Below are 15,624 nucleotides of genomic sequence, written 5' to 3'. Positions count from 1 at the left end.
ATTCAGAAGGAATGAAAGTTTATTAAACAACATGGTCTGCTCTGTCCATGTCACTGAGTTGCTTTTAGCTTAATTTGCCACCATATTCCATGCTCCTTCTGCTGGTGTCTTGTCCAGGGAACATTGGCTCTCTGACACCCATTTGACTAATCAGGATATACCACTCTTTGAATGTACCATGGAGTTTTTGCAGAAATCTCATTGTCTATAGGGGTTTGAAGCAAAGCACCAAGGAAGCTGAGGTGTTACTTAGGGCATGTCCACACTGAAAGAGTTACGGTGCTGGGAGTTATAGTGTCACTCAGAAAGCATTGAAGGGAAACCACTGTCGTGTGTTCACACTGTCAACTGCCTGGGCAATAGCATGTTCACACTTGCAGCACTTGAAGAGGTATTTGGAGCGGTGCACTTTGGGAAGCTATCCCACAGAACATTTCTTCCTCTTCCGCTGCTAAGAGTTGTGGGAAGGTGGAGGGTGTTGCGGGGCATCCTGGGTCCAGTCCCAATGCCCCGATGCATTGCTTCGCATGCCAGCAATCCCTGTGCTTCCGTCTGCATTTGGGGCCATCTTTCAACCCTTTGTGTACTGTGCACCCTGCCTCTTCAGGTTGCAGGAATGGATTCCAAACTGTTGACCAGTATGCGGTTCACTCTGACCAACACGTCATGAGTGGTAGTGGAGTTACTCCTTAAACTGCAAAGACAAGAGGAGTGCAACATTGGATCTTGCCACACATATTAGCTATGATACAAGATTGCTTGTGGCATTCACAGAGGTGCTGACCACAGTGGAACATCACTTCGGGGCTCAGGAAACAAGCGCTGAGTGGTGGGATCACGTCATGATGTATGTCTGGGATGACGAGCAATGGCTACAGAACTTTCAGATGAAGAAAACCACATTCATGAGACCGTGTGATGAGCTTACCCCAGCCCTGCATCCAGGGCCGGCGCTTCCATTTAGGCAACCTAAGCGGTAGCCTAGGGTACCAGGATCGGGGGGGGGATGGCATTTTGCCACTCTCGGAGGCAATTCGGTGGTGGAGGGTGTCAATAACCTAGTCCCAGATTTGGACCTTAGCGTCCAAAATATGGGGGTTAGCATGAAAACCTCCAAGCTTAGTTACCAGCTTGGACCTGGTACTGCTGCCACCACCCAAAAAATTAGTGTTTTGGGGCACTCTGGTCCCCACAAAAACCTTCCCTGGAGACCCCAAGACCCAAATCCCTTGAGTCTCACAACAAAGGGAAATAAACCTTTTACCTTTCCCCCCTCCAGGTGCTCCTGGAGAGATACAATGAAGCAACCTCCGTGATTCTAAGCAGAGGGAGTCCACCCTCTCTAATTCCAGTCCTGGAAACAAAAGCACTTCCCTCTTCACCCAGAGGGAATGCAAAGTCAGGCTAGTAAATCTAACACCCACAGATCTGCCCCTGACTTCTTCCTCCCACCAATTCCCTGGTGAGCTACAGACCCAATTCCCTGGAGTTCCTCACTAAAGAAAAACTCCAACAGGTCTTAAAAGAAAGAAAAATACATACAAATGGTCTCTCTGTATTAAGGTGACAAATACAGGGTCAATTGCTTAAAAGAATATTGAATAAACAGCCTTATTCAAAAAGAATACAATTTAAAGCACTCCAGCAACTATAGACATGTAAATACAAAAGAAAAAAACTATATAACTCACTATCTGATCTTTTTGTACTTACAACTGGGAAACAGAAGATTAGAAAGCAGGAAACAGAAATCGAGAGAGCATACAGGCAGAAGACAAAGAACTCAGACACAAACTTCCCTCCACCCAGAGTTGAAAAAATCCTGTTTTCTGACTGGTCCTCTGGTCAGGTGCTTCAGGTTACTTTTTTTTTTTTCAGGTGAAAGAGACGTTAACCCTTAGCTATCTGTTTATGACAGAGGGTCCTTCTGCGCTCCTGGTCTTTGGCAGTAATTCTGCTGCGGGTCCTCCACTCGCTTCGAGACCTGCCGCCAAAGTGCCCCGAAGACCGGGAGCGCAGAAGGACAGCCTCCCCTGCAGAATTGCAGCCAACGACCGGGAGCGTGAAGGACCCCCACCTAGGGCGCCAAAAACCCTGGCACCGCTCCTGCCTGCAGCACCAGGACACGAGAATGAGAGCTGCTCTGTCATTGGAGAAGCGCATGGCGATTAAACTGTGGAAGCTGCTACCGATCGATCGCTAACCAGTTTGGAGTGGGAAAGTTGACCGTTGGTCTTATGTTGATGGAAGTGTGCAGGGTCATTAATTACATCCTGCTGTGAAAAACCATGACTCTGGGCAACATGCATGACATTGTACATGACTTTGCACAAATGGGCTTCCCTAACTGCGGAGAGGCGATAGATGGCACAGCCATTCCAAGTCTGGTGTCTGACCACCTAGCCATCGAGTACATTAATCACAAGGGGTATTTCTCTATGGTTCTTGGGGCACTTGTAGATCACCGGGCATTTCACAAACATTAACACAGGCTCTTCTAGAAAGATGCATTACACACATGTTTGGGAACACTGGCCTCTTCAGGAAGCTGCAAGCAGGGACTTTCTTCCCAGACAAGAAGATCACTGTAGGGAAAATCAAAATGCTCACTGTGATCCTGAGAAACCCCGCTTACCCCTTAATGCTGTGGTTTTATGAAGCCATGCATGGGGCAACTTGACAGCAACAAGGAGAGGTTCAACAACAGGCTGAGCAAGTGCAGAATGATTGAGTGTGCTTTTGGCCATTTAAAAGCCTGCTGATGCTCCCTGTATGGGACACTGGACCTGGCCGATGACAATCTTCCCATGCTTATAGCCGAATGCTGTACACTCCATAATATTGTGAAGGGAACGGTGAAAGCTTCACTCAGGACTGGACCACTGAGGCTCAGCGCCTAGCTGCTGAGTTTGAACAACCAAAGACCAGGACTTTTAGAGGGACACAATGCGGTCCTTAAAGTTCAGAGATGCCTTGAGGCAGCAATTTAAAGCTGAACGCCACTAATATTTGTTGCTATGCTTTTGAGGGTAGTGCTTGTAATGCTAGCAGGTGATTGGTGCAGACACTGAAGCATGTGGCTTTAACATAATAAAATGTTGCTTTGCGGGGCTCTTTTTGCTTTCAGTTAATAGAATTGTGTTGGTTTGAAAGCAATCTTATTCTTTTATTAAAAAACAATGACCAGAGGAAAGAGTCAAACCAAAAAAACATCAGCGGTGAGGGGCATGCGGGAAGGGAAGGTCTCAGGAGGAGGAGAGGTCCCGAGATGGCTAAAGATTGGATATGATCCCTGGACATATACCAACCTTCTCCTCTGGAGTAAAATGGAGCAAGTATTGTACTTCAGCAGGGCCAAACAGCAGAGGGATGGGTGTTGAGTGCAGTGGATAATGGGAGTCAGCATTGCTGGACTGTGAGGGGGGGAGGAGTGGAATGCTGTGGATATAAACTGGAGCCAGGAGGTTAATAAGAGTGTGTTGGCAGTTTCTGGGGGGAAGCACAGGAAAGAGTTTTTTGCGATAGTGGCTGCAGGGGAGGGCAGGCGAGGAGCTGCTTGGTTTGAAGAGCTAGTGTCGCCTGGAGCACGGCCACTTGGCACTCCATAACCTTTAAGAGCCACTCTGTGGCTTCATTCTGGCATGCAGCATTCTCCTTTCGGCCCCTATTCTCGTTGTTCTGCCACTCCTTCAATTCCTGTTTCTTGGCCTCAGAGTACATCATAACATTACTCCTTAGGTATTCTTGCTCACTTTCTAATTCTGCACAGATGTTCAGACACCAATAACAAAGAGGGAGGCTGTGCTCCCAAGGTCATCTCTGTGAAGTTTAAATGCAACATTTTACAGAAACAGTATTGGTTGCAACACAAAGAACACTGATTCAGTGATTTAAAACACAGCCAGTACTCTCTCACCTGTCACAGGGCAGTAGTGTTCAAACCGATGACCAGAGAGGTGAGAACAGGCGTTGTGGGACACCTCCTGGAGGCCAATCACAGCATTGTAATTGCTATGGTGTCTACACTGGCATCACAGCGCTGTATCCCTGGTGCAGAAAGCTGTATGTCTGTCATTGGGATGGGTTTTTTACAGCACTGCAACTGCGCAGTTTCTGCGCACTAAGTGGCTTGGCAGTGTGTACACCTTGGGAGTTACAGCACTCAAAGCTTCTTTACTGCACAGAAATTTGCCAGCGTAAATGTGTGAAAAAACACGCTCCTGATCAACAAAAGTTTTAGTGCTGAAAAGCGCCAGTATAGGCTGCTACCACCACTCATTTGGGGGTGAGGTGTTTGTTTTTTTTAACCACTGGGAGAGCTCTCCCCCCAGAGATAGTGTTACTACACTGCCCACATCACAGCACTGCCACAGCAGCTCTGTAATGTGGGCAGTGTAGACATCCCCTTATAGTTAAGTGCCATGGGATAAAATTAAACAGAGGACTGTTTGGCTGAACATACAGCTAAATGGTCTAACTGTGAGGATTATTAAGCTGACACTTAAAACTGCAAGGCCAGAGTACTATACACTCTATTGTAAAGAACACTCCTATACTGATTGGCGAGAAGAATAAGTGAGAAGACTGACTGAAGGGCAAAAATAGACATTGCATCAGAGCTTCAATTTGTATAAATCTGTATAGCACCAAGGATTTTTAGGCTGCCTTCAATGGAGCTACTGTGAGTTACATTCGGTGAGGATGTGACTCACTGTGATGTCATCTTCTTCTTCCAAAAGCCATTTTATTTCACTGCAAGTTGTGGGTGCTTAAGTGGAAATACTCTGAGTCCTGGTTATGCCTCAGTTTCCCCTATGTGCTGCATTGTTACCCAATAAGTGGAAGGGGACTGTTTTCGTTCTGGGCAGGCTGAGAGACATAGGTGTGGGTGTCACCTAGCTGTTTTAGCCTTAGGCCATGTCTACACTTACAGTTTTGCAGCGCTGGTAGTTACAGCTGTGTTCGTACAGCTGTGTAGGGCCAGCGCTGCAGTGTGGCCACATTTGCAGCACTTGCAGCGCTGTTGGGAGTGGTGCATTGTGGGCAGCTATCCCAGCATTCAAGTGGCTGCAACGTGCTTTTCAAAAGAGGGGGGTGGGGTGGAATGTGACAGGGAGCGTGGAGGAGACAGAAAGAATGGATTTTTGGAGTTGACCCTGTTCTCAGCTCCCTGCCTTGCAAGTTCTAAGGACTGGAAGATACACAGTGCCTACCTTCAATCATTTTAAAAGTTCTAACTCCCTTCCCCCACTCCTCTCTCATTCACTAAATGCAAATTATGTACTGCTAAATACCCGTCAGACTAGATAAGCAACTGCTCAACACGGACTTCCCCCTCCCCCTCTGCCGTGTGAGAGTGCTGTTTCTCTCTTCAAGCAAACAGCTGTGAACATTCCAAAGTAATTCTCCTGCCTGCCTCCGCTCGCTCAGCAAACAGGAGCTGTGTTTGTTTTTTAAATAAGCAGTTTGGCTGAACTCCGAGCTCTCCCTTTCTTCCGGTTTGTTGTGGACAGGAATTCTGCGATACCTCTTTATATCCCGGAGGTCAATAAAAGCGCTGGTGGGCGTCCACACTTGCTGACCAGCGCTGGATCACCAGCGCTGGAATCGCTACACCTGAGGCTCGACCGGGTGTACAGCCAGCACTGCAACCAGGGAGTTGCAGCGCTGGCCGTGCTTTGCAAGTGTGGCCACATCCTAAGTTGCAGCACTGTAACCCCCTCACCAGCGCTGCAACTCTCTAGTGTAGCCATGGCCTTAGTCTCCATATCAGCAGACCATAAGACAATGGCAAATGCAATTGCCAGGACATTGAACAATCCCCAGCTTGAGCTCAAAGGACTGGAGGGGTATGAGGTGGGGGATAAGAGCTGGCTGCTGGAAAGAGGAGGGGCTCCCACTTGGAGTCTAATGAAGGAGGCCAGGCGGGGAGACAAAACTTGAACCAAGGGGTTCGCTACTGTTTGGCAGGGCTCTGTGCTAAGCAGAATGGGCTATACTTTCCCCTTCAGTTCTCTGTGCTAACATTAGGGCTTCCTGTGCTGTGTTCTAGTTGACTAATAAATCTAACACTATCAGTTAGACTCACTGAATGGAGCTCATGGTATGAAGCAAGAGTATTGAAGGCCCAGAGATCCATTCTGAGGAGGCAGTGAAACAACATGACTTACTTTAGAGGAAGCATGAGCAGGGGTGGCTATAGCTTTTTTGCTGCCCCAAGCATGGCAGTCAGGCAGCCTTCGGCAGCATGCCTGTGGGAGGTCCACCGGTCCCGTGGCTTCGGCATACCCATTGCTGAATCCACAGGACTGGCGGACCTCCCGCAAGCAGGCTGCCTGACTGCCACCCTCACAGGGACTGGCAGGGCGCCCCCGCGGCTTGCTGCCCCAGGCACGCGCTTGAAGCGCTGATGCCTGGAGCTGCCGCTGAGCATGAGACACATGGAGGGCTCTGGCACACCGAAGGGGCTCTTCCTAGAGCAGTGGTTCTCAACCTACAGGCTGCTTGTGCCCGGTCAGCACATAGATGCTGGTCATGTGACACCTTCCGAGTCATAACTAGGGCAGGGCAGGAGGGGCACTTGCTCCAGGTACAGAGCCAGCCAGGGGAATGTGCAAAAATGGGGTGGCACAGGATCAGGCCCAACAGCGTCAGCCTTCCCCCAGCAGGATCAGGCCCAGCAAATCTGCAAGAGGCAAGGGTGCTCTGTGCCTCCGCCCCCCCCCCCCCTGCAGGATCATGGATCCAGTGACCCCAGCTGGAGAAGGCTCCCTGGCATTAGGACAGCTGAGCTGTGTGCAGCTGAGGTAGGAGACCAGCAGGCACAAGGAGGGAAGGTGCAGATGATTAGGACTGTGGAGAGGAGGGTGCAGCTGATGCATGGGGGGGGACTGGTGGCTGGGGGCATTCTCTGACAGGGGTAGTCCATAGGTAGGGGACTGGATGCTGGAGGGGGCAGTTCGGGGGGGGTAGTTCCTGGGGGCGGGGGTGCATTCTGCTCTGTACGGGGCACCCTGGCTCTTCAAGGCAGGCATGTTTTCCAGCCCAGTGGTGCGAAGAGGGGCAGTTTCAGGTAGTGTGGTTGATGGGAGGACAGTCTGGAGATGGGTTGAGGGGCAGGCCTTGGTTGGGGTGGTCTGTGTACATGGGGGGCCAGTCTCTGGCTGGGGGGCAGTCCGGGGAGGATTTTGCAGGCAGTCCAGGGAGGAGTTTGCAGGCAGTCCCTGGGTAGGGTTTCTGGGTGCATGGGAGGCAGTCCCTGGGGAATCATCTTTGCAGACAGGCTCCGCAGCCACACTCTCCAGGCACTCAGCCCAGCCGCTCTGCCATCAGTAGTGTAGAAGTGAGGGTGGCAATACGCCATGCCATGCTACCCTTACAGTAAATTAATTAATTTTGGCAGTAAATGTTTTGACTTATTTTGCTAATTTAGAAAGCTCTTGATAGACATTTACCAGTGTTGAAATGAAAGGTACTATATTGATTTGAATCGTATTCCTGTCATATAACACATACTAAACTTCCTTTCTTTCTTTTTTTTTTTTTTTTTGGGTAGATGTACAAGTAGTATATACATAGTGTAGGTGTGGCCCAGGTAACATACAGAGAGCCATATACGTGGCCCACAATGGTAAACATGTTGAAAACCACTGTCCTAGAGACTGTTCCATAGGGGGGAGACTGGGGCCATAGCACCAATCCTATGGATCTATGATACTCCACGCTTTGGAAAAAACAGCCTGCTTATCTTAGCATCTAATTATGGATTTATTTTCTGAATTTTAGGAACCTAAATGTGAAACTGTTAGCCTTATATTAAAGGTAGGTAAAGATACAGAAGTACGTTCCTCTCATGATGATGATCTATATAAGCTATTGCCTGTCCTTGCCACAGGGATGGTCAGTGATTGTGAATGAGAGGGAGAGTAGACCTGTGTGAAAGTCAATGGAAGAAGAGATTGTCCACATGATTACAAATGACAGAGGAAGTGTCTACAGGACAATCTCTCTGTTACAATGTGGGGCCAGATTTACAAAGGCACTAATCAGAAGCCTAGTGAGATTTACAGATTCACCTAAGTGAGTTAGGTGCCTAACTTCCATTGACTTTCAATAGCTTTTTTAATAGCTATGTAAGTCTGGCCCATGGTCCATACTATGAAAACATTTGAGAAACAACCAGACAACCAGTTGCATAGGTCTGTTCTTTCTTAACTTCTATGATTTTATACTTCATCTACTCAATTTGACTATATGGCCACCAGTATAACTCTTCTTTATAATGTAATGAGGTACATTGCCAGGGGATGTGATTATACAAAAGAATCCTGTATTGGATGGGGCACAAAAGGAAGGTAGCACAAACATGGGTATTGTTTGATGGAACTTCAGTCTGTGGAAGCAGACAAAAGGCTAAAGGGAATTTGAATGCAAATATATTAACTTTTAGGAATAAAGAAGAAGTTAGGCTAACACTAACTCTAATAATGTGAGATTTCAGGCAGGGCCTGGGCAAGTGGAAAGCAAGAAGAACAAAAACCTGTAAGAGATACTGTTTTCCAACCTTGTGTTAGATAAGAATGGAATACAGACTGTAGCAGGAACTGCTGAGAAAAGTAAGATATCAGAAGGAATATGTATAAACAAGATGTGGCTGTTGATCATTATTGTCTGTAATACAAGGTACACATGCTTGCCTTAATTGTTTATCTAATGGAGACCTGCCTGGGATGGGGTAATCCCTGTCCAGGTGTACTCTCCCTTTGCAAGTGTCAGGAAAATAAACTGTCTCTGATTTGTTGCAACCAGCCTGAGAGTAAAGACTTTGTTTTCTTCCACAAGTCTGCAAAGTGATCACTTTAGGGTGACCAGACAACAAATGTGAAAAATCGGGACAGGGTGTGGGGGGGTAATAGGAGCCTATATAAGAAAAAGACCCAAAAATTGGGACTATCCCTATAAAATCAGGACATCTGGTCACCCTAAATCACTTTCAACAGCATTCTACTAACTGAATGTTTTTAAATTGGGGAAAATATGGAGGGATAAAAACCTACTGCATATCAGCTAATTAAAATTTCTCCTCATTTCTGACAGTATTCCTTGCCAAATGCGCTTACCTTAAACAATCTTGAGGAGGAAGGAAATATGCAAAGAGCATCAATTATGAAGATTAAATATGTTCAGTTGAGGCCATGGGAATTAATTTCAAAAGTTTGAATGACAGACAGTGAAATGCTATGAAGAGTGAAAGAGAAGAATTGATTAATCTGTGATCTGCATTCTTAAGTGAATAGAAAAGGCTATGTGATGAGACAGATTAGTTTCCTTTGTCTGTCAGGGTAAAATCCCAAACTTTCCACACCACACTTTTTTTTTCCTGCCCAAAATCAATGTTAAAGGGGGAAAAAAACACTCCCTAACTCCTTCCATATGGCATTTAATTTTAAATTGATTTGTAATTAATGACTGAAATAGTAGATGTATCAACCGCCACCTCTGATAGCACTATCTTACGGCATTAACCAATTCCCTGGTCTGAAGTGTTTACATGGAAGGAGGATTCATTGATCATCCAGAGCTGATTAGCTTGTGAACAAATCAGAAGATAAGTTAATTGAAAATGGGAACTCTTAAAATTCCCAGATTGTAGTTAGAAATCTCTCTTGCCTGAATTGTTCTTTTAACGATGGGAGGTTATTAAAGATTATCTATAAATATGGTTACAGGTTTAGATAAAAAAGCAGCTTCCTCAAAGCAAGAAGTTGGCAAAAAATGAGATAACTTTTGATACCAAAATGTTGATTAATATCAGAGTTTTAAAAATCTGGCTTTCACCCAGTTGCTTGTATTTTAAACAAAACCATCAGCTTCCTTGTGTAAAAGATGAACTTTAGGACTTCTGGAAAGGAAGGTATTTGCATGATTGGAGCCAGATTCATTCCCTGATACACAGTGCACAGTAGCAAGGAAACAGGGAAAAACCACTGTCAGGGTTCCTTCCCCACTCTGAACTCTAAGGTACAGCTGTGGGGACCTGCATGAAAGCCCCCTAAGCTTATTTCTACCAGCTTAGGTTAAAACCTGGTATGCTGCCACCACCAAGTGATTTTACAAGAAACAGGAAAAGGACCACTTGGAGTTCCTCTTCCCCCAAAATATCACCCCAAGCCCTTACACCCCCTTTCCTAGGGAGGCTTGAGAATAATATACTAACCGATTTGTTACAAAGTGATCAAAGATCCAACCCCTTGGGTCTTTGGACAATGGAAAAATTGGTCAGGTTCTTAAAAGAAGGATTTTATTAAAAAGAAAATGTAAAAATCATCTCTGTAAAATCAGCATGAAAAAAAATAACTTTACAGGGTAATCAGATTCAAAGAGTCCAGAGGAACCCCCTCTAGCCTTAGTTTCAAAGTTACAACAAAACAGGGCTAAACTTCCCTCTAGCAAAGGGATCTTTCTCAAGTTGAGAAAACAAAGATAAACTAATACGTCTTGCCTGGCTGTTACTTACAAGTCTGAAATATGAGAGACTTGTTCAGAAAGATTTGGGGAACATGGATTGATGTCTGGTCCCTCTGAGCCCCAAGAGCAAACACTACCACCAAAAAAGAGCACAAAAAAAAAGCCTCTCTTCTCCCACCCCCAAAAGATTTGAAAGTATCTTGTCCCCTTATAGGTCCTTTCTGTCAGGTGTCAGCCAGGTTACCTGAGCTTCTTAACCCTTTACAGGTAAAAGGATTTTGGTGCCTCTGGCCAGGAAGGATTTTATAGTATTGTATACAGGAGCGTTGTTACCCTTCCCTTTATAGTTACGACAACCGCTAATAGCTACTCATCACATATCAGTCTGGCATGCCAATATTCCCAGAAATACATGTTTGCTAGGATCAGCATCCCCGATAGGATTCAGCACCGATAAAAGGGCCAGTTTTTCATAGGACTAGCATTAGAGGAAAGAAACTGTTCCAGCTCCAAATGCAGCAGATGTTATCAGATGCTGAATGCTCTCTTTTGATGTTTAGGTGGGTACTCAGTGTGCCATCACTCTTATCTCATAACCTATAGAGGCCCAAATGGAATGTACAGGTATTTGAAACAGGCAAGGTTGAGATTCCTGAAGTTCAAGGTTTTGCTAATTACTTTTGTGTTTCAAACCTAGCTTCATTCAATTCAGTGACATTTTTCAACCCATGTTTTTCTCCAGATGTAGTGCATGTTATTTTTTAATTATTTAATTTAACTAAGGAGACGTCTTCACTATGTGCTAGTGTTAGGGACAGAAGAACAGACTGCAAAAGCTAGGCAGACACAAGTTTGTGTTTTATTCAATTGACTTTATTTTATCTTTTTAAGAATTATTCATTAGCTGCTGACTTTTTTTGAAAAATCAGCCCTAAATGTCACAATGGGAGCTGGATACTGAACTCTTTTCGGCCACACATACGTGAGATGTTTTTATTTGATTTTTTTCTCTCTCCCTTTCTCTACTTTTTTTTAATGCTCCTTTTTGTGGTTTTCATTCTACCTCCCACAGTTCTGTGAGTGGGGTTTTTTTTTTAGTTTCTGCATTGTTGTGTGTGTGTGTGTGTGTGTGTGTGTGTGTGTGTGTGTGTGTGTGTGTGTGTGTGTTTGTTTGTTTGTTTGTTTGTTTGTTCTCCCAAAGGAACAGTGAACCCAACAATAACAACATTCTGCGGTTGAACCTTGTGTGAGTAAGTGTGAAATTAGATAAAAGTAGTTGAACATGCCTACTTTTAAATCTGTGACTAAAGACAATAGGCCAGATCTTCATTGGTGTAAACTGGTGACAATTCAATCTGTTAGAAGAATCTAACAAGCAAGAAAGTTCCTTCTCCTTTCTAGAAGTGGTTGCTTCTGATCAGCATTTAGGTAGAGAACTGTAGGAAGGTTTTACTCCTGCTTTGACACTTCTGTGGATAAATAGTTTGCATCATTTTTCACTGCTGTCTATCTGGCACCATGAATAAACATTACAAATAAAGTTCAAAGGGCTCACGCCCTTATACAACACTATTTCACATATGTCTACTAGAATATTGTCCCTTTTCACATAGTTTCAGGACTAGATTCTGCTCCCACACTCACCCCCTTTACACTTGTGTAACCCCATGGAAGTCTGTGGAGTTCTATCAGTGCCACTGAGGGCAGAAATTGCCATTAATCACCTATCAAAATGGCTAATTATGAAGATCTGCTCCTGGGTGTGGTCAGGAGGAACCAGGAGCAGTTTGAGTTTCTCAGAGGGTGGGAGGATTAGGATCTTCAGTAGGAAGAGGCATGGAGGAACTGTTTCATGGAGTAGTGTCAAAGTTAGAATCAGGACTCACAATTTGTCAGACCACTCTATTTTATTAGCACAGCGCTCTGCCAATAACATTCAGAATATGTGAGCGCCCATGCAAGGCTCAAACAGTCTTATTTATACAGATAAAAGAGCGGGAATTAGACAAAGGGACAAAGATACCAAAACAGTAAAATTCACCTGGGGCACAGCATGCATATCCTATTTCCTTACTAACTGTTATCGATCTAAGGCTAATGCTTCACCAGTTGCCCTTAAACGGTGCAATTGTTCTATGTTAATGTCTGTATTCCTGACACCTGGTTGCAACATTCCAACATCTTTGCTTAAAGATACAGACAACATTTCTTTAATCCTTTCTATTTTCACAATATAATTCATTCTACTTTCACAATCCCTCCTTTTGGTCAAGCGCACGCCATGACCAACAATTACTGGGTTCCACAAATTAACCGTTCCTTATCTCTTTGTTCATCAGTGATATTCAAAATCATCATATTAGCACTCTCTGTTTTGGGGCAGCCATCTGGGTGACACAGTTCTGGATACAACAGGAGATTAACTGAAAGCATACAAAAATCACTAAGATTCCAAACAGGATAGTTAGGGCTCCCTGAAACAACCAGTTTCCTATGCCAGAGAAATTGAACAGGTTACTTAGCCACTTCCATAAAGAACTCAGCTCTTCATGAGGAAGATATGCGATTTGTTCTAAGTGGCTATAGCGATCTATTACCTCATTGGTATTGTATAAACATACAACATTGTTTTCCAGTGAGAGCACAGGTCCCTCCTTTGGCCGCCAGCACTATGTCCAATGTCTGACGGTTCTGGAGGGCCACGTGTCCGATCGCCCCTGTTTCTTTGGCCAGGGCTCTTAAATTTTCTCTGGTTTTATTTGCCATTATTTAACTACTTAGGAGCCTTTTTTTTGCCTGATGTATTGCTCCCCCAAGTGGGATAAAGGAACTGCCAATAGCCTCTTCCAGGTGTCATGACTGTTCCATATTGTGTTAAACGGAGAAGGTCCTCCAGTGAGAGCTGGGGAATTGAGTGGGATAGCCAGGACAGGAACACCAGTTTGAGAGTGGGCTGGGATGTGGCTGCAGACCCAGCATTTAGAAATAATAAGGGTCTGAGCTATCCACACTTGCTGCTGGATAAAAGAATTGTCATTGTGGTCTCCCCAGACCTTAAGATACCAGCAGCCGAAGAACAGGCACCACCAGAGGCGCATGTTGGAGGCAGGGCCCTTCTGGTTCTGACAACCTCAACTGAGGGAACTGCAGTCACAGTTTTATGTCCACCAGGCAGCAGGCGCTAAGCTCACTACTGCTTCTTCTTGGGCCTTGCTTTATGTAGTCATCTGCTTCTGGCAACCCTTACAAGAGTGTAGACTGTAAGTTATTGCAGGCTGTTCCTCTACGTCTTCTTCTGGAGTCAAAAAAAATTGACTCTGCGTGGTCCTGAGGTGGTGGTTGGTTCACTGGGGGTGGTGCATTCTTACACTGCGAAGCATGTATCCACTCAGACAGTTTAACAGCTGTTCCTTGACTCTGGCTGTAACAATGGCCTTCACACCTTGTCTTTTCCTGATGCATACATTCCTCATTCACACAAACAGATTGAGAATACAAACAGTAGTATTTTATATAGAACAAAAAAAAAGCATTGCAAATTAAACCTTGCTAAGTTTTACAATTGATAACTAAGACAATTTACATTGAGACCCAGGCCTTCAATGTTTCTCTAATTTACTTAGCACAGACACAATAGAGAATCCTGTCTCTTACTACCTAAATCTTAAAACAAAGAGTTAGAGAGGGCCCAATTTGTAATGCATATGGGAAAACAGAATCTTATAGTCCCAGGGGGTCAGTTATCCTGCTTTTTTTTTTTAAACCATTTGTGAGTGATATTGTGGTCATTTCACAATTTTGAAAGAAATGTTCAAGGAAAGGGACCAGGAAGGGTGGGGGCTAGTTGAGGAGCTCCCCCCGCCCCCAGCCTTGCTGAATTGGTAGTGGGACACTATAAAGAATCAGTTTCTGAGGCAGACAACAAAGGGGAACAGAACAAGGGACTTTTTGTCCTTTTTACAATGAGATGGGAGTATGAAGGGGTTTGGATCGATCCGGGGTTTGGAGAACGGGGTAAAGGGGAGCGCTCGGTCTAGTGGTGGGAGAGGAGGCTTTTAATAAAGCTTTTAACTTATTATTTGAATAAGTGAGAGAGGCCAGTTTTGATTTTGTCCACCTATGATTTGCCTCTTCCCACCACTGCATGAAACAATTAACCTCTCCTTTAGCCAATTTAGTTTTAGGTTGGCCGAGTTTGTCTTTTAAGACATCCACTCAGTCTTTGTTCCAAGATTTTAACAGTGGCCACTGAGTTTTGGGATCCCCCTGAGTTAGCCTAGACCATTTTCCCAGAAATTTACAGGAGTCTGGACCCATCCTAAATACATAAAATGAGCCGGCGTTCATTTAGGGAACTGTCCCGATTTAGACGTCTGGTTACCAGTACAGGAGGACTTTCACACACCAATCACACAAGAAGGAAATTCAGGTTCGTCAGAGCGATGCCTGCTGCAACACACAAAAGGAGCCCACAGGCTACTGCCTCAATTGCCCTTGCTTTCACACTAAGGGTTTTACCCAAGGTGTGGTGCGGCTGCAATTGTGCAGATTTCACTCACTCAGACCGCGGGGACAGGAACCCCTTGGTTGGCCGATCCCCAGACAGAGACGGCACCCAGACTCAAACACTCCACAAGAGGACAGATAGACACAGGGACAGGACAGTCCTCAGTCCGGACAAAACACAGAAATAATTACCTGACCAGATTCCTGATGTCAGATCCCGGGATCCCTACCAGAACAGAGTGGGAACCAACAGGTTCGATGGCGTAGACCTCACTGTGGCTGTGCGCCTTTCCGCTCTAGTGGGGGATCGCTTGGGCCAAACGCCCAGGTGCCGGCTGCCACGGTCATCCTACAAAAACAGTCAGGAATCACACAGCCCCAGTGAAGATGGTTGCCATCTCGGTGGAACCTCCAAATTGTCAAAGTTAGAATCAGGACTCACAATTTGTCAGACCACTCTATTTTATTAGCACAGCGCTCCGCCAATAACATTCAGAATATGTGAGTGGCCATGCAAGGCCCAAACAGTCTTATTTATACAGATAAAAGAGCGGGAATTAGACAAAGGGACAAAGAAAGCAAAACAGTAAAATTCACCTGGGGCACAGCATGCATATCCTATTTCCTTACTAACTGTTATCCATCTAAGGC

Source organism: Gopherus evgoodei, chromosome 3 (assembly GCF_007399415.2).
Source record: "Gopherus evgoodei ecotype Sinaloan lineage chromosome 3, rGopEvg1_v1.p, whole genome shotgun sequence".
NCBI lineage: Eukaryota > Metazoa > Chordata > Testudines > Testudinidae > Gopherus > Gopherus evgoodei.
This window is presented reverse-complemented; position numbering follows the sequence as displayed.